A 21,656-nucleotide genomic window follows, 5' to 3' on the forward strand; every position below is an offset into this window, starting at 1 on the left:
TATCAGCAAAAATTTCCCAACTAGGTCAAAGGCACCCAATTTAGAGTTCAACAAAGGAAAAGGTAAAGTTGATGTTGAACACATTAGAGGAGAAATAAATAAAACATGGAAGAAGAAAGATGGAAGAAGCACATCCAATGAAGAGATCATTTCACCCAAAAGGTTAAGTGATCACACTTCATCCAACTAAGCAAAATAAGGTATATGGGACAAATATTTAAATGTTTTATCATACATTAGTTCCAAGTTCAAATCAATATTGAAAAGGATGGATCAACATGAATAACGATGCAAAGTTAAAACTTTAAAATTTTCCTATTGAAGCTGAGTAAGGGAAACTCCAGTGTGTGTCAAGTGATTGGAAAATCAATGGAAGCTAAGTGAAATAGAATTGAATAAGGAGTTGAGTGGACTGTTGTATATGCACTAAACATTAAATGCTATGAAATGAAAGGTATAAGGTCATGTTTTCAATCATTTTTCATCATTGCGAACATAGAGCAAGAGAAAGAAGAGTGCAAAAATGGTTTCCAAGTAAAGATTGAAGCTTTTGTGTAGATTCAAGTGAAGATTCCACATTTTTTCATCGATTGAAGGTATTTACACTAGTGCCAAGCTATGCAATTAAGCCATTTTTATGTTTTGAAACCCTAGTTTGAAGAAATGGCATTTAGCTCTAGGAAACCCTAGGAAAATGAGTTGTTTGAAGTTCAATTGGTCAAAAATAAAGTAAAACAAACTAATTTTAGACCAATTCACAAAGTTTCTTATAAGAATGACCCGACCAGTGCTTTATCTATTATTTCACCCAAAGTTATGATGGTTCAAGATGTTAGGAGATGTTATAAGTACAAAATTGGAGCTATTGGTGATATGGAAATTAGAGAAGCATAAAATAAACTGTATGAGAATGGGGATTGAAAGAAGAGTTTCAAATTGTTGAGAGGAAAGGCTTAACCCATGCCCTAGATATCCCTATAGTATTCAAAATAGGATGGGTAAGAATTGTGCTAAGTAGAATACATGATGGAAGCCTATGGTTGGAGAGTCGACCAATCAAATTTTCCAAAAGAATAATACATAAGGTAACTGGGTATCCAACCCTAGATCAGGCAAAAACCCTAAGGAGTAATTCTAAAGAAGTAATGGAGAAGAACATTGGGGAAAAATGGAATAAGAGAGGGATGGCAATTGATACTATCAAGGATCCTCTTCTGGAATTTTCTATTAGAGTTATATCTCATAAATTTTACCAGTCAAGCTGACTCAAAAGTGTACCTTATATTGTAGTAGACGTGGGATACAAAATTGTTGAGAAGGATCATACTTATGATCTAGCTGAATTGCAATAACAATAGATTATGGAGAATTTGGGAGCCATAAGAAGGTCCAAGGGAGCTCAATGTGAATTTGGAGAAATTTTGATATGCATATTCTTTTATGTTCATAATAAATTCCCCTCTTTTGGAGAGGTAAGTTGGAAAATAGACAGGTCAGAAGTAGTATAGGTCAATGAATAAATAGAGCACATGGGGGCAACTTTTGAAACTTTAATGACCAACTACTTTGAAGACTTTAAAAATTCAATGAAACATAGACTAAGGATACATGTCTCTCTCATTCAACATCATATCAATGATATATATTTTTAGTAGACACTGATTTCACATACATCCAAGTAGTAGTACCAAGGGTGAGATGGTTGAGGCCACTTGGATATGAAATCAAAATTGATGAGGCATCAATAGAAATCACAACATTGCTAGTGGAAGATATTGATAAAAGTGGTCAACCCTTTGGCACTTATGATGTTGTTGGATCAAAGGTGGACATGGAACTAAAAATAGCTTCAATTTTGAAAAAAAAATATAAACTAGTGAAGAAGCTCAAGGCTAAATTTTGTGAAGGCACAACAGAAGATGAGGAGGATGATGAAGAGGTAGATGATAATTAAGAAGAGTAGGATCAAGGGCCACTTGCATCGACCCAAGGCATGAGAGAAGATGAAAAAGAGCAAGAAGGTGATGAGGAGGAAGAGGAAACCAAGGAAGCACCTACCAAGCCAGAGGCAAAGAAAAAAAAAGCCACCATCAAACTAGCTACCAAGCCCAAGAAAGTTGCTAAGCCTAGCCCAACAAAGCCTACCACAAGGGCCAGTACAAGAGCCACATCAAAGAAGGCTAAGAATCAAGAAAGAAGAAGGCCACTAACTAGGAAGGTCCAACCTAGAAAAAGCTAAGAAGAAAATATGTGGCACCTCCTAAATTAGATGAAGAAAGAATAGAATCTGATGACATCAATCAATTTAGAGTGGTAAGTCACACTCCTAAGTCTAATTTGGAAAACCTATGTGATAACATTAGGGATAATGCAAACTTGTCAAGCTTAAAAGGTATTGATTTTAATAAGTTGACTAGAGAGGAACAAAACATGGTTGAAGAGTTAGTTTACACCATGATGGAAAATTTCAAAAACACTCCACTTGAACTTGACAATACAATGCCTAAGGAGTTATATTCTATTGTAGAAAATAAATGGCATTACTACCTCAATATGGAAAAAGAAATAAGAAAGTCAACATTGGCTCAAGTAATGCCTAAAATTACTAAAGGACAAATTAGTAAGACAAATAAGAAACATGGGATAAAATTTGCACCCAAATATAGATCCTATAGTATTTTGTAGAATAAAATTAAAGAAGTTGTGAAAAGGTTCACACAAATGTAGAAGTTAATTTATGGACTAACAATTATGGAAGAAGGAGAAGGAGATCCCTTTGAGGGAAGAAACAATGAAGAAGAAGAAGAAGAAAATGATAAGGAAGAAGAAGGAGAAAAAGAAAAGGAAGATGTTATAGTGGAGAAGGAAACACAAAAAGGTGATATGGCAACTGCTGCAAAGTAGCAACAAGAACAGAGTGTGCAAGACACATAATTGCCACCACCAAGTCCTCCACATGTAACTCCCACACTTGTAGATATAGTAACTATTCAAGATCTTCCTAACAATTCTGGTCAGAACATAAATCCACTTACTATAGAGGATCTTAAAAGGATTCTTCACCAGACTACACTACATGCACAATTGTGTACAAATCCAATCTTGGTGAGTGTGGAAGAATTGTAAAAGGTAGTAGTAGAAATAACAAGGGATAAGGTGAATCCATAAGAACCACCTTCTCATATCCCAATAGCTATGAGTGGACAACTCCAAGATCAAGTTGCACAAGATACATTAGCCAAGGTTGATTCCACAATACTTGTCACTACAACTACCGAGGAGCCAGTGAAGGATCAAACAAGATAGAAGGATACCTCTATCTCTATAGCACAAGCACAACACGCACCCCCAAGATCACTGTAATTAACAAGGAAAGAATAGAGGATGAGAAAAAGGCAATACAAACATTGATAAATTTTCCTACAATAGGGACTCCAATAATGCCTTAGAAGTTGAGTACTATTTCCATGCCACTACAAATATCTACACTAGGCTCAAGCTCAACAAGAGTAGCAAAGGTACTTCACTATGAAGACCCTGCACTAGATGAGGACATAGTCATTCCCAAGTATGACTATTAAAATATGAACATTGCTCAAATAAATGAAGTGTAAGAGGAACTTGAGAAGAAGAAGAAGCAAGAGATACTTAGAAGTGAGTATAAACAAAGGCAAGCTTTGATTGAAATAAAGGACATCTTTCTAGATGCTTTTAGCTTATAGGTACCTAATGAAACTAAGCCAATCATGGATCAACTATCTAGTATGGTGGACCAAGTATAGAATGAAGACCTTGATGCAAATGCAAAACTATTAGAATGGTCTAAAAAGAGGTTTCAAACAAAGATGAATGAAAGAATATCAAGTGAAATAGCACTAACTCAGGTGGAGCTGGAAAAGAAGATTGAAAAGGTAAAGGTAGTACTTGATAATATATTCTCATTGTTATCAAAATTGTGTGACCTAGCCAACAGATAATGAGCTTGGAGAGAAATTTTAAAATATCAAGCATGCAACTACCTAAGGATCCAACTCAGAGTGAGAAGCATTTTCAAACTATGATTCACACTCAAAAGGAACTAGCTATACTAACAACAGATGAGGTGAACACCAAGGACAAGTTAATATAGATTCAATCCACCATCACCCACACATGGAAATTTTTCAAAAAGAACTGGCCTATGTTGAAAATGTTATAAAGAAAGACCCCAATCTTTCTACATTAGAAGGCTTAGTTCACCTTGTAGTAGAGATAGCCATCCAACTTAAATCACTATAAATTGCACTAGACAATTGGGATGTTGCTCTTAGGATAGTCATGGAGGTAAATAGATCCTTTTTGGCTAATAATTTAGTTAATGGATAGAACCCTTTTGACATAAGTATCAAAAAAGGGGGAGATAACATTTTGATTATAATAATAAAGGGGGAGATAAAATGATATAAACAAAGGGGGAGATACAGAGATAAATTTTGAGGAAGTAAGCCTAAAGGAAATTATAACTACAAGGGAAGATGTTTGAAAGGGGGAGTAAAGCTAGAATAGGGCAAATAAAATAGGAAGAGATAAAGAGTATTAGAATCAGTATGAGACAAATCCAACATGATACAACGTTGGAAAATCAACTCAGGGGGAGCTACAAATTTTGAGGTATCTTCACAAAATTTGGAACAATTTTTGACGTTTTGTATACATGTTGAACATATGCATATTATACTCAACAAGATTAGATTCATTATGTATAGTTAAGTGTTTTTGACACTCATGTCAAAGGGGGAGATTGTTGGTCTCAAATTGGTTTTCATAATTGAGTGTCAACACACTTAAAATAATTTCTTAGTTGATGCCAAGTATAATATAGATGTTGAGTTACAGTATGTACCAAGCTAGAAATTCAACAAGTTTTGAGTCACAATATATACCAAGTAGATAGATAGTGCTGAGAAAGTTTCAACTGCCGAGTGACTAATATATGTTGAGCAAGATAGAATAACTATAGGTGTCGAGAAAGATAGAATTCCTATATGTGTCAAGCATCAATAATCAGTAAGTGCCAAGTAACACAGAATCAACATAAGAGTTTGTGCCCTCACAAACTGGCACAAACTTAGATGTAAACTAGTTTTGAGCCAACACAAAATGAATCTCAAAGGATTAAAAGATAAGATTGAATCTTTTAATTCCCTATGAAATCAACATGCAAAAAAATGGAAAAATGGAAAGATTTAAGCAAGAAAGATGGATGAATCTGAATCATAGATTCATACCTAACCCTAAGTCATAATTTTTTTTTAAGGAGGTTGGGACCCCATAATTCACGAGTAAGTAAGAGAGAGTATGAGAGGGTATGTGAGCAGAGAATGCATGTAAGGAGAGAACACTAGCAAAGTTTAAAGGAAGTGAAAGGGATGTAAAGACTTAGAAAAAGAAGGATAGCATTGCAGAATTAGTTATCAAAATAGAGTAGCAGTACTTCAAACATAATCATATCAGATCAATAAGGGTCAAATCAAAACTGGACAAAACAAGGATCTAAAATCAGCAATTGAGGATATTATATTATCAGGTCATCACATTCTGCTATACTTCCTAGCCATTATATTAGGAGAATGAAAATTCTATGAAGTTAGGTTGGTTTAATTGCCATATTATAAATCCTTTGACTAGGTGACATTCCAAGTGAATGTTTGCAAATCCTTTAGATAGGTCACTTTTAACAAGGTGTTGAGCCATTAACAGGGTGGGCCTTTCATAGGGTAGACCATTGATGATGGTCAAACTTTGTAACCTTGACAAGTTACATATTGTTGTAGTGATAAGTTGTGGGTGTCTTCCCCACCCCAGTTTTACCTTCTCATTTTGGAGGGTTTTCGGGTGATCAAATATTGTGTTGTCTATTTTCATGCATGTCTTTACTTTCATGTTAATTTGAAGTGTTAGATGCATGTATTGATTTTAGTTAAAAGGTTTTATAGCTTAAACTTTGGTACCTTTGATTTACCCCTCCACCCTTAGAAGTATTCTTCCCACTTGTAAATTCCAACATAACATAGTATGTGTCGAGCATAAGAAGGTTGATAGTGCCAAGATGATGCATTATTTTAAAGATCATGGATTCAATGAATCTAAGCTAACAAGTTTTTTTTCTTGGATTGTGTGAACTAGGTGGAAGATAAGGTTGATGAGTTGGTGACACATAATTCAAGGTAAAGCATTTTTAGGTGAATTCGAAGTGGATTCTAGGAGAAGTTTCTAGAAGATATATGGAATATGGGATAGATACATTGTATCCTACCTAATCCATTTGAACCCTAAGTTGGACAATGGAGAATGAGTGGCAAAACATCTTAATTTCCTATTTATAGGAATGGCTAGTCATGAAGCAAGGTTGTGATGTGTGAGAACCTAAGGGAGACAAGGAGTCAAATAGTTTTGCTTCATCAAGTGACCTAAGAGAAGAGTCTTTAATGGCATGTTAAGTAAGAGGGCTTAAGGAGATGAATGCTTGAAGGGTGAACAAGCTATCAGAGATGAAAAGTATAAGGCCAAGCTAAATTGAGAACTGAAAAGAGATCTAGAATTTACAAGAGAAGTTGTAAGTTGTATTAGGTCAAAGCTTTACTATTACTCTCTAAAAATTGTATCAGTCTAGGGTAAATTCTTTGGATTAAGGTTGACATAAAAATAATTTGTAAATCCTTTAATTAGGTGACATTCCAAGTGAATGGTCTAAAGTCCTCTAAAATGGCTCACTCCTAATAGGGTGATTAAAATCCTTTAACAGGGTCACATTTAATAGTGTTTATCATAACTTTTAATAGGGTTTGCCTTTCATAAGGAATCACTTTAGAAGTTTGAAAAAGAGTAGCATGTTACTAGTGATTTTTTCCAAATTAGGTTTCCACATATATCATTGTGTCAAGTGTGCTGATGATTCTATTATGTTTCATGTTTACACTTTTGCAAGTTGATTTGATAGTAACCTAGAAGTTTTTAGGTGATTGAATAATCTTATGGATGCATGCATGAGTATAAATGTTTTATCGGTTCACTAAGCTATGAAATTTTTTATTTATACATATGGACCTTGGATAACTGATTCACCCCCACTCTTAGTTATTCTAAAGAATTCCAACAACTTTCTTTCCAATGATTACTATTGTTCATAATTTTTTTTTTTGATAAAAAGGTATGGAGAAACCTAGGGAAGTTCTTAGATAAATATCAAATGGCTCAAACCTATACCCACTTTGTTGACTCAGAAGGATTTTAAGACCTCCTTAGAGAAACTAGTAAAGCTAAGGCTCAAAAGAAAACTATATACTTTCCTAAGGATATAATTAGGAATAGGTTCTCTTTGCAAGAACATGAATTTAGGAAAGAAAATTGGATAGAATACATTAAAGGTTTAAACTTTATAAATGCTTTTGAACTAGATCATGATCCCTTATCAGATAGGAAGTATTGGGGAATGAAAATAAATATGCTAATGGACAATTTTGTTGGGATTATGAAAAGTCTAAATGAGAAGAAATAAATCATAAAAAAAGCATACCTAGACAAGGCTATTGAGGTGGAGAGGAGGATGACCAATAGAATGATTGTGACCTCAAGGCAGTATACATTGCAAAAAGAGCTAGGTATGTGGTGGCGTAGAATATATAGTATGCGCTTCCATATAAAAGACCAAGATCAGAAAGCCCACCTGATAAAAATGTGCCCAAAAAATAGAGAATAGAGCACGGATCATCTTCCCATGTTGAAGAACATTCACCCACTCAGACTCCACTCATGATAGATGATAAAGCATCCCTGAGAGAAAAACTGAGACTGATTAGAGGGGGAAGGGATGTTGTGGTTACAACTACTAATATTGAACAAGGAGCACCTAAAGAGGCTCTTGTGCATTCTTTTAATCATATTGTTGCAGATTATAGAGGTAAGGAAATAGACCCTGTGATAGCATAGGCTTCCCAAAAATTCATTGATGATCAAAAATTTGTAAAGACTAGAACTTTTGTCCAGTTTTTGGCAAGAAGAAATATTGCTAATTTTGAAAATAAGTCCAAATTAATAAGAGAAGAGCAAACTAATAAGTTAAAGAGTTTTAATCTTGCCTGAATGGGACATAGCCAATGGTATGATTTTTTATTCTATTAGGAAGGAAAAGGATACTCAATTTAAAACTAGGGAAGAGATCCTGCAAGCACATAGAGGATTGAAGTATAAAAATGATCACCATAAATTGGTGATATGGTTTATTGAAAAGAGGGATAAAACTAGGCTACATGTAATTTCAAGTGCTGAGCATATAGGTAGTCTCATGGTTTATAGAATAGATGAGGTAGATAGTACAAAGATATCCAAAATGACTAGGGAAATGATGGACTTTGGCATGGTAGTTGCTAAAAAGGATAGAAAAAAATTCCTAGAGCTCAATGCCATGTTTGAAGAAATAATAAAGGCATATGAGGAGAGAGGAAACAAGATACATCAATTGGAGGCTTAGATAGTTCAAATGGATAAGCAATTAGGAAAAAGAAATGTGGGAGAATCAAGCCGGCCCCAAATTACTTATCCTCAGCCCACAATTGTACCATTCAAGTCAACTCCCCTAGTAGAATTACTTGATACCCCAAAAAGGCCAAAATTCTATACTGTTGAAGAATGTGAGGAAGAAAAGAATAAACTTTGGGCCTTACATGTTAAGTTGAATGATTTGTATGAAGATAAAATCAGGAAAAAAATCATATATCTAGTAGATAAGATTGATTGGCCAACATTTCATGAACAATTGGTGAAAATAATGAACATGTGAGATGAAATAAAAGGTGGTGAAGATGCTTTAAAACCCATCATGAGTAAATGAGGCATAAGGGATAAAGATGTTACCCTTATGATGATTTTAGTTATTAGTTCATCTTATCCATATATAGAAAAAAAAAATTGATGTGGCAAATGATTTGTTTGATTTTGATGAAAAAAAGGTTATAGTATAGAAGAAGATAATAATTTGTTTTTCAAATTATCTTGTTGAGAATTTTGAACTCTTTCCCCATGCACTTTAAAAGATAGATAAACTAACAGAAAAGGAAGAATGGGGCAAAGAATTAGATGATTTATTATGCCACAGAATAAATTGAGCAATAAGTGTAAAAGGGTATTTTCTATGGACAATGACAATTGAAGAGGTTGTTAAAGTGAAATTATTTTATAATTCCATTAGAGAGGATTTTGTGATTAAGAAGAAGTGAGAGATTCTAAGTTTTGATTGGTCAGATGATACAATTTCCAATAAATGGATGGAAGATTTTGTGCATTCAAAGTAGTTAGTAACTGAAGAAATTGATGATGAGGAAATGGGCCAAGATGAGATGCAAACAACCTATACATTAGTCTAGGCAGAAGAAGACAAAGAAGAGAAACTAATTGTAGTAATAGGCATAGTAGTCCAAGTTGATGACATGACCACAGAAAAATAGATGTAATTATTGTTTTAACTATGTATGATGATGTGGATGGAGACTCTCGAGTTGAAGTAACTCTACACACATATGAATCAGGTTCACCACATGCAACTTCATTGGTTACACCATTCGAGAAATGCCAACAACTTTGAAATCAATCATAAACCTCTTAGAATGAAAAGTGTAGCAAAAAATGGCCCCACAAGAGAATATTTTTAAATTTTTTTTTGTTGCACTATTTTTTGTCTCTTACGGTAGTAACCTTGTATATCATTTCTGTCTTAAGGATAGTTGTCGATTTCTCTATGCATGAAGCTTTTTGCATCTCACATTATATAAGTGAAATCTCAAGGCTAGAGAGAGGGTTTAATTTATTATAACTTTTAGTTTTGTTAGTCCATTTTTGGTCCACTCTCTCATGATATCAACTCTTTTATATATTTTCTCTACAAATTCTGAGAATACATTAATTGTCCATGATCATGGTGTTTCATTTTGAGTTGTTTTGAGTATTATTCAATGTTATATAATTTTCAAAGAAGATTAATTCAAATATGGATTGTCCCCATATCTTTCCTCTATAAATCTTGTCTCCATTTTAATTGGCTAGTTGTTTTGAGATTGTATGAGAAAAGCTTGTTTAGTAAAATGCAACTATGATAAGTTGTATGTCAATTTTTTATTTCTTTTGATTCAATGACTTAAGTAAATGCTTCAATGAATGTGACATGATCTTTAGGCATTAGGAAGGATTTATGTAAGAATGAGTTGTAGAGAGAATTGTTGATTATATTGATTGTAATGTAGTCAATTAGGTCAAGAAATTGGATGGACTTTAAATCCCAATGGATGGGGCACTAATCAACTATTTCAATTAGTACATGAAAAGATCTTAGATAGATTTCAAATAAACATCTAAAAATCAATTTCAATTTTTCTCTAAATATATGAAGAATGTCATAGATGGTCAGTGCTTGTTTACATTTAACCTTTGAGTCTTAGTTAGCTGCTATTGCCCAAAATTATTTGTATATCTGAGAAGAGTTGTGACCAATGTACTATAAGAGATGAATGCTATTATAAAATTTCATGAATTGAATGATATGTGAATGTAGTATCAAGTTGCAAATCCTTTATCCCTCAGGTGCACCCACCTTGGTTTTACAGAGCCAAAAGAGTAGAAAATCTTCCATGATTTTGTTGAATTTGGATATGGATCTAAAGAACATATAATTGTTTATAGAAAGTAGCTAATCCTTAGGTTATTATGATCTTCACAATCTTGGTATTAAGTATTTTTTTTCTTAGTAGTGTAAAGACACCAATAGATGGTACCCATAAAATGATGTAACAATATAAATATTCATTGTTAGATGACTAACCTTGTTAGGAGTCTATAACAACATTCTCTATATATCAGTCCCTATTAGGAGACTTTGAATCCCTATTAGGAGTTTTGGAAGACAGTTGGGCCCACTACCCAAATAGCTTCAAGGCCAAGACCAATGAACCCACTGTCCAAATGATCTTTGTATTATTCCTTGTAGAATAATAGAAATGAATATTACTTCCTTCCTTTGTCTTATCAACTTGACCTTTTCTTCTTCTGATATTGTAACCAAATCAAAAAACATGCATCCAATAATCCCTTGGATTGCTTACTCACATTCAATAAGCACTCTTCTCCTTTTTTATTGCACTTCATTCAATGATCACAACACACATACTCACCTTACAAACAAGGAAAAAATCTTTCCTTCATACCATATCTTCAAAATAATCCCTTCATTTGTCCTTGAGGCTTTTCCAATTAATTATAATAAGATTATTAATTAATTACAATTACAATAGCACTGTCAGCTCATAGTCTATACAAAACTTCACACATGCAATACTAGGGCTTGCACATCTACTAATGTCACCATTTGAATGTCCTTTATCATTGGCTAACCACACATCTTCTTATTATATCTCAAATGAATGATATAACATAAATATCAAAAATTTATTTCTAAGCACTCTATCTCTTTACTGCTCTCAATAAATGAAGTACAACTTTTGTACATCTTCAACTTACATTTTGTGCATTAAACCTCATCATTAGAATATTGCACTGAACATGTCCATGACCGTGCATCACCATACACTCAAAATAGTGTTCATACAACTAAGATCTCTCTATTACTCTTCCAATCTTCATAGACTTACTACTATGTTGACATCACTGACATACACATTCATGAATGCAACATGTCAATACTTTCCAATTCTTAGGATGCACCCCCAATGTTGTATCATCAAAATTCATGCTAACAATATCCCCCTTTGGCATTGATGGAAACATAGATGAAAAACATCTAAGTTCTAAGAATACCAAATAATACTCTATTGTTGCCGCTACTATTCTCATCTTCTCAAATCCTCTTCATCAATAAAATTTGAGAACCTCTAGAGCACTACTTTGTTGTTCTTCTTCATCTTTAGGATCAAAAACAATTGTTCACACTAAGAAACTCGCAATACATATCTCCCCCATATAGATGTTCCTTCTTCTTTCTTACATGAATCTTTCTAAATCTCTCTAATAAAGTAGATATTCCCATTCACTCTCCCCATACATACTTAGGAGATTTTTTTCATGCATATTCTCCCCTATTGACATCAATGAAAAGTCCACATTATGTCAATTTACTTCTTTAAGTATTCAACCAGCTCAAGTGTCAAAAGACATTGTTCAAGAAAAAATATCAAGAGTCCTCAATGACTCATCTCATCATGGATACTCCCCCATATAGGAAGCATTAACATTCAATCTAGTCTAACAATAGTGCTTTGTACCACTAGACTAATGTAATTATTGCATCATCTACTCAGAAGTAGGAAGGGGCACAATCCCAAGCATACCTCTCAAGTACTCAAATGCATCTCTAGGTGAGGTCTTCATAAAGATATCTACAATTTTCTCTTTAGTACTCACATACTCTAATATGATCTCTTTTTATGTTTCTTTGTCTCTTAACACATTATACTTAATAGATATATGCTTAGTCTTAGAACTCAATAATGATTTTTATACATATTCACTATACTTGTATTATCACAATAAATGGTAATAGGTTCTACAAACTCAATCCTAATATCCTTTAGCATTTGTTTCATCCACATCACTTGACTATAATTATTTTCTACTACAACTTACTCTACCTTAGCTATACTCTAAGAAATACAATCTTATTTCTTTCTTAGACAAGAAACCAATCTTCCTCGAAGAAAAAATGCTCCACCACTTCTATCATCCATATTTCCTACCCAATCTGTATTAGTATGTGTACCTAGAGCAAATTCACTTGATCTATCATACCAAACTCCATTGTCAGATGTTCCTTCCAAATATCTGAATATCCTCTTTACTGCTACATAATGATACTCCTTAGGATCATCTTGAAATCTAGCTACTATCCCAACTACATTTTTTATATCAAGTTTGTTGCGAGTTAGATACTACAAACCTCTAATCATGGATCTATACTTCTACTCAATTGTAGGTGTCTCATCCTTGCTAAATAACTTGTGACCAGTTATCATGGGTGTACCAACAATATTAAAACTTTCCAATCCAAACCTCATCAACAAGTCTTTCAAGTACTTAGCTTGTGAGATAAAAATATCATTACTATTCTACATAATCTGCAATCCTAGGGAAAACTTCATTTCTCCTATCATGCTCATTTCAAACTCATTCTTCATTTCTTCAACAAACTTATCACTTGCTTCACCATTACCTCCAATTATGACATCATCAATAAATATTACTATTATAAAAAAACCATTCTCAACTTCTTTCAAATACAAGTTACTATCTATGTACCATTAGCAAATCTAAGTTTTTCCAAATAGCTATCTAGCCTTGCATACTAGCTTCTATGTGCTTGCTTCAAACCATATAGAGCTTTCTTTAGTCTGCATAAACATATCTTTTTCTTTTGTTAGAGGAAAACCTTCAAGTTCTTCATTTAGGAAGACTAATTTAACATCCATATGATATACTTTGAACTTCTTATTCATTGCATAAGCCAAGAAAATTCATACTACTTCCATTTTAGCTACAAGGGAATATGTCTCCTCATAGTATATGCCTCCTTGATATGAGTAACCTTTGCATACAAGTCTATCCTTATTCCTCACATATTCTCCTTTTTTATTCATCTTCTTTGATATACTTCTACTAGAGTTGTCAACTCAACTCTTTCTTCTACTTTAGGCTCAAATCTTTTCTCTTCAATCTAATCCCCATTCTAAAAATCATTATTAGTCTCAATGATATCTACCACATTTTCATGGTTAGACATTAGATCAAAAATAGTTACCAAATCTATCTCTTCTATTACTTCATCTTTCTTAACCAATTTAGGCTCATTATCTTCATCATCACAGTAATTCAAGAATCTTTCCATACTTGCCTTAAATTATTCATCTTCATCAAACAATGAATTCTTTCTATATTTTATTACTCTCTTAGGAAATCTAGATTAGAAAAATCAAACTCTTTACATGTCCAACAAACAAAAGTATTCATACCTTTTATCTCTCTTTCCATAAGTAGATCAATACCTTCTTTGATCTTTATGTCTTCCTTGGATCTAGATATGTCTTTACTTGTGCTTTTATTCTTCTATATGCAAAAAAAGGATTCTAGATAGGAAAATAATTGCTTAGATCTTTACACATAAATGACAACTCACCAAGAAGTTCTATCTTCTATGAGACAAAATTCCTCTATCTAAATTTGAATTATCTCTTCTTGCCATGATCTCCCAAATATGTTAAGATTATTCTTCAAGGACTTAATTCTCTAATACCAATTGTTAGAATATATTGTTCACCAATATAATTGAGAGGGGTGGGGGTGAATCAGTTATCCAACTATTATCGCTATTATCAACTTAAAAAAAACTTAACCATATGAGCAATATAATTAAAAACCATAGCAAGATACTCATACACAATAACACTAGATATGTTAAGTAGGGAAGCTCTTGATCATAGGGAAAACTTTGGTGGGGATGGTACCCACAAGATGTACATATCAGTCCCTATTAGGAGACTTTGAATCCATTTTAGGAGATTCCATCCCTATTAGGAGTTGTGGAAGATAGCTTGATCCACTATCCATAGCTTCAAGTTCAAGACCAATGAACAAAGTTTCCAAATGCTCTTTGTATTATTCCTTCTTTTGATGATATCCTAAAGATGTTAAGATTATCCTTCAAGGACCTGATGCTCTGATACCAATTGTTAGAATATATTTTCCACCAATATAACTTAGAAGCATAGTGGGGTGTTGGAAAAATAAATTTTGATGATATTCATATGGAAGATTATTGTAGAAACATGATTAGATCATTAGCATGATGATATATTACATTCATGATTGTGGTTGTGATTGATGTCAACATAGCAATTTTCTATGGTATCTGATAGAAGAACAATGATAAATATCAAGTTGGTACAAAAAAATCATTGAGTATTTTAACTAGTGAGGCTAATGGGAGATACTACTAAGTTTCTAGCATATGAAGCTAACCTCAAGAGAAAAAGATATTAAGTCTAGAAGAAGTTATGCAAGTTTTGGTGAAGACTATTCTGAGATAGAGTCTCTTAGTAGGGTTGTTATTTTGAGAATTGAACTTAAAGGCATTTAGAAGACATATTGGATATAATGTGGATGAGCTTGCTCATCATAATATTACACATACAAAAAGATATTCAAGTTACAAGGTGACAAAATGATGTTATGACTAAGTATAACGTGTTCTTAATGAAGTCCTATAATAATTATTTGAGAAGGTGTAATAGCCAACTAAGGGAATTGTTTTGTGGATTTGGTATAAAGGAAGGATATTTTCCTTTGTTGTGTATTGTGAAAAGAAGCAAGCATGAAAAGTAGAACATAAGAGAGACAAGTTAATTGTGAAGATAAGAAAAGCAGAGAAAAGTTGGAGAAAACTTCATTGCTAAGGTTTTAATTTGAGATCCGAGGTTTGATATTTGGATCTAAGGTTTGTGACCTAGTCTACAAAGTCTGATAGTGATTGGTCTAGTTGATAGGACATAGGAAAGAGGATAAAGAGTAGTATAAAAAATTATTCTATAAGGAATAGTTGATAGATTAGTTGGATAGTGAAGTTCAAAGGGCTTGCCCTAAAATCTATTTGGATAGTGGGTCCTTCTACCTTCTACAAATGCTAACAGGGTTGGCACAACTCCTAAAAAGGTTGGAATCTCCTAACAAGGATTTAAAGTCTCCTAACAGGGGCTCTTATGTACTAAATGTGTTTATAGAATCCTAACAAGGTCCATCCTATAACAAGGGATATATATATATATATATATATATATATATATATATATATATATATATATATATATATATATATATATATATATATATATATATATATATATATATATCTTTGTGGGCATCATTCCCACTGGGGTTTCCCCTCTAATCAAGGGTTTCCCTACTTAACAAATATAGTGTAATTGTCTATGTATATCTTGTTATGGTTATTGTTTCCTTTGGTTGCATGGTTAAGATTATATAAGGTTGATAAATGTTTTAAATGAATAATTGATTCACCTCCCCCCCTCCTCTCAGTTATCCTTGTGGACTATTATTTCTAACTATTGGTATCAGAGCTTTATTATTTTCATAGCAAGAAGTTTACTACTACAACAAAGTTGGAGATTGTAGACACAAATCTTAGTGGTTCTAAAAAGACTAAAGGATTCTATGATGAAAGGTACTTCATGATTATTGTTGATGAATTTTCTAGAATGATGTGGGTTGCATTTCATAAAGAAAAATCTAAGGCATTTGAAAAAACTTGGATTTAGCAAAGGTATCGCAGAAAATAATCTATATTGCAAAGAAATAGATGATGGATTGATGATTTTGGTAATATTTGTTGGTGATATCATATTTGGAGGATATGATAATGAAAGTGAAAAGTTTTTAGAAGAAATGAAGAAGGAATTTGAAATGAGTATGATAGGAGAAATGAAAAACTTTCTAGGATTAGGGATTGTACAGGGTAAAGAAGGAATCTTTATTTCTTAGACTAAGTATTTGAAAGATCTATTGAAAAGGTTTGGTTTGGAAAGATGTAAACCAGTTGGAACACTTATGGTAACTAGACACAAGTTATCTTCAAAGGATGAGACACCTGTTGTTGAGTAGAGGAAGTACAGATCTATGATTAGAGGATTGCAATATCTGACTCGCACAAGGTCAAATATATCAAACGTGGTTGGAATTGTTGCAAGATTTAAAGTTAATCCCAAAAAATAAAATTATGCAATAGTTAAATGGATATTTAGATATCTAAAGGGAACACCAAATTTTGGTTTATGGTATGATATACCTAATGATTTTACTTTATATGTTCATACTAATGTTGATTGGGCAAGTAGTATGGATGACACAAAGAACACTAGTGGTGGAACATTTTTTCTTGGAGGAAGATTGGTTTCTTTGTTAAGAAAGAAGGAGAATTGTATCTTATATAGTACAACAAAGGAAAAATATGTTGTAGCAATCAACAATTGTAATCAAGTTGTTTGGATGAAGCAGATGCTGAAGGATATAAGGATAGGATTTAGTGAACCTATTGTCATACATTGTGATAACACAAGCATAGTGAATATGTCAAAGTATCCAGTATTGCATTCTACAAATAAGAACATTTCTATCAAATATCACATGTTGAGAGAGAAATTTGTAGAAAAGGAAATCTAATTGGAGTATGTAAGCACCAAAGAGTAGATTGTAGATATTTTCACCAAAAATCTTCCCAATGAGACTTTTGAGTATTTGTGAGGTATGCTAGGGGTTATACCCCTACCTACATCAGAGTAGATGATGCAAGAGTACATTAGTCCAGTATTATAGAGCACTTTTATTTTTTTGGAATTAATGTTGATGGTTCATGTATGGGGGAGTATCTATAATGGAAAGAGTCATCTAGGACACTTGATAGTTGTTATTTTGAACAGTGCCTTTGGAAACTTGAGGAGGTCAAAAACAATTTTTGCAAACATGGATCGTTGTTGGAACCTTTGACATTGATGTCAATGGGGTAGATATTATAGCATGAAAAATATTTTTATATAGAGTACATTGAGGTATGTCAATAGGGGAAAATGATTGATGAAGAGGATTTGAAAAGAAAGGATAACAACATTTTTTAGTTGGTATTCTTGGAACTAGATGTTTTTCATCTATGTTGTCATCAATGCCAAAGGGGGAGATTGTTGGAAACATGAATGATAATGATATTCCTATGGGGGATTATTGTAGAAACATGATTAGATCATTATCATGATGATATGTTACATTCATGATTGTGTTTTTCATTGATGTTAACATAGCATTTTTTTGAAGTATCTGATAGAAGAACAACGACAAATATTAAGTTGGTATGGATAGATCATTGAGTATTTTCACTAGTGAGGTTAATGGGAAATACTAATAAGTGTATAGCATATGTAGCTAACCTCAAGAGAAAAAAATATTGAATTTGGGAGAAGTTCTGCAAGTTTTGGTGAAGATTGTTCTAAGATAGAGTTTATAGAAGCATGTTCTAGAAAACTTTTTATATCTTTTAGCAAGGTTGTTATTCTGAGAATCAAGGTTAAAGGATTGTAGAAGGCATATTGTATATGACTTGGATGAGATTTCTCATTATAATATTACTCGTGTGGAAATCTATTCAAGTTACAAGGCAATAGATTGATGTTGTCACTAAGTATAATGTGTTCTTAATGAGGTCCTACAATAATTAATTGAGAAGGTGTAATAGCTAACTTAGAGAATTTTTTAATGGATTTAGTATAAAGGAAGGATACTTTCCTTTGTTATGGATCATGAAAAGAAGTAAGAACAAAGAGCAGAATAGAAGAGAAACAAGTTAATTGCAAAGATAAGTAGAGTAGAGTGATGTTGGAGAAAACTTTGTTGCCAAGGTTTGATATTTGGATCTAAGGTTCATGACCTAGTCTACAAGGTCTAAAAATGATTGGTTTGGTTAACAAGACAAAGGAAAGAGGATAAAGCATAGTACAAACAATCATTCTGCAAGGAATAGTTAAGAGATCTATTGGATAGTGAAGTTTAGTAGTCTTGCCCTAAAAGCTATTTGGACAATGGGTCCTTCTACCTTTTACAACTGTTAATAGGGTTAGCATAACTCCTAATAGGGTTGAAATCTCCTCATAGGGATTCAAAGTCTCCTAGCATGGAATTTTATGTACTGAATGTGTTTATAGACTCCTAACAACATTGATCCTCTAACAAGGAATATATATATCATATATCTTTATGGGCATCATTGCCACCTAATTTTTCCCTTTGATCCAGGTCTTTCCTAGTTAAAAGATTGGATGTAATTGTGAATTTTCATGTTGTTATAGTTGTTAATTTTTACTTTGGTTGCATGGTTAAGGTTAATTAAGGTTGATAAATGTTGTAATTGGATAACTGATTCACCCCCCCACCCCCCCCCCCCCCCCCCCGCCCCCTTTCATCATCTTGGTGGACTATTATTTCTAATAGGGGGTGAATTAGTTATTCAACTATTATCAACCTTCTAAAACCTTAACCATATGAGCAATATAATCATAAACCATAACGACTTACTCATAAACAATAATACCAAGTATGTTAACTAGGGAAACCCTTGATCAGAGGGAAAACCTTGGTGGGGATGGTACCCACAAGATGATGTACTAATACAAATATTCCTTTTTAGAGGATGGACCCTATTAGGAGTCCATAACAACATTCAGTACATATCAATCCCTTTTAAGAGACTTTGAATCCTTGTTAGGAGATACCAACCCTATTAGGAGTTATGCCAACCTTTTTAGGAGTTGTTGAAGATAGCTGGACCTATTTTCCAAATAGCTTCAAGGTCAAGACCAATCAACCCACTATCCAAATAATCTCTGTATTATTCCATGTAGAATAATAGAAATGTATATTACTTCCTTCCTCTATCCTATCAACTGAATCTCTACTCCTTTTGCTCTTGTAACTAGATCACAAAACTCGCATCCAATAATCCCTTGGAACACTTACTCGCATTTAGTAAGCACTCTGCTCTTTTTTTCACTTCGCATTTCTTACAAATAAGGAAAAAAATATTTCATTTATTCCATATCTTCAAAATAATTTGTTCAATTAGCCTTGAGTCTTTTCCAATTAATTATAATAAGATAATTAACTAATTACACTTACAGTAGCACTGTTAGTTCATAGTCTATACAAAACTTCACATGCATGATACTAGGGTTTGTGCATTCACTGACATCACCATCTAACTATCCTCTATCACTAGAAAACCACACATCTTCTTATTACATCTTAGATGAAAGATAAATACAAACATTAGAAATTGCTTTGCAAGCACTTTGTCTTTGTACTTCTCTCAATAAATCAAGTACAACTTCTATATGTCTTCAACTTACGTATTGCACATTAAACCTTGTCATTAGAAAATTTTACTAAACATGTCCATGATTGTGCATCACCAAACACCCAAAACAATATCCTACAACTAAGATCTCTATCCTCTATTTTTCCAGTCTTTACATAATTAATGCTATGTTGACATCAATGACAAACACAGTCATGAATGCAAAAAGTCAATACTCTCCAATGCTTAGGATACTACCCCAATGTAGTATCATCAACATTAATTCTAATAGTCCAAAGACCCTTAGGAACATAAGTAATCATGTAATGGGTTGAAAGGGGTCATAGAGTACCCTATGACACCTTTTGACCCATTAAATGACAACATATGTTCATAGGGGTCATATGACCATTGGGAAAATATATCATGTATTCAAATGAGTCGAAAGGGGTCATAGAGTACCTTATGATCCCTTTCAACACATTATATGAAAACATATGTTTCTAGACATAAATCATGTCTTTAAATGGGCCAAAAGGATTCATAGGGTAAGCTATGACCCTTTTTGATGCATTAAATGATAGCATATGTTCCTAAGGGTCCTATGACCCCTAGGATCATATATCATGCATTTGAATGAGTTGAAAGGGTTCATAGAGTACCTTATGAGCCATTTCCACACATTTCATGAAAACATATGTCTTTAAGGGTCCTAAGATGCTTAGGGACCTATTTTATTTATTCAAATGGGTCAAAAGGGGTCATAGTATAACCTATGACCCCTTTCAACACATTTCATGACAACATATGTCCTTAAAGGTCCTAGGACCCATAGGGACCTATTTAATTTGTTTGAATGGGCTGAAAGGGAACATAAGATAACCTATGGTTTCTTTGGACACATTTCCTTGTAGCATATGTGACCCCTAGGGGTCCTAGATCCCCTAAAGAACTATTTCATTTGTTCAAATGGGTCAAAAGGGGTCATAGGATAACCTATGACCACTTTCAACATATTTCATGACAACATATGTCCCAAGGGGTCCTTAAACCCCTTAGGACCTAATTAATTTGTTCAAATGGGTCGAAAGGGGTGATAGGATAACCTATGAACTCTTTCAACACATTTTATGACAACATATGTCCCTAAGGGTCGTAGGACCTCTAGGGACCTATTTAAGTTGTTCCAATGAGTTGGAAGGCATCATAGCATACCCTATGACCCCTTTCAATGCATTTCATGATAAATGTTGTAATATATAGTCTACCAATATAACTAAAATGGGGGTGTGAATTAGTTATCCAACTAATATCATAATTATCAACCTTATTAAACTTTAACCATATGGAAAATATAATCAAAAACCACAAAAAGATACTCATGCACAATAACACCAAATATGTTAATTAGGGAAACCCTTGATCAAAGGGAAAACCCCAATGGGGATGGTACCCACAAGATGATGTATTAATATAAATATTTATTGTTAGAGGATGGACCCCATTAGGAGTCAGTAACAAGATTCAGTACATATCAATCCTTATTTGGAGACTTTGAATTCTTGTTAGGAGATTTCAACCCTATTAGGAGTTGTGGAAGATAGCTGGACCAAATGTCAAAATGATCAATGTATTATTTCTTACAAAATAATAAAAATGAATAGTACTTCTTCTTCCTCTTCCTATCTTATCAATTAGACTTCTGTGCCTTCTG

This window comes from Cupressus sempervirens, chromosome 4 (genome assembly GCF_028749045.1).
Source record: "Cupressus sempervirens isolate cs-2001-9-10 chromosome 4, ASM2874904v1, whole genome shotgun sequence".
Classification (NCBI taxonomy): Eukaryota; Viridiplantae; Streptophyta; class Pinopsida; order Cupressales; family Cupressaceae; genus Cupressus; species Cupressus sempervirens.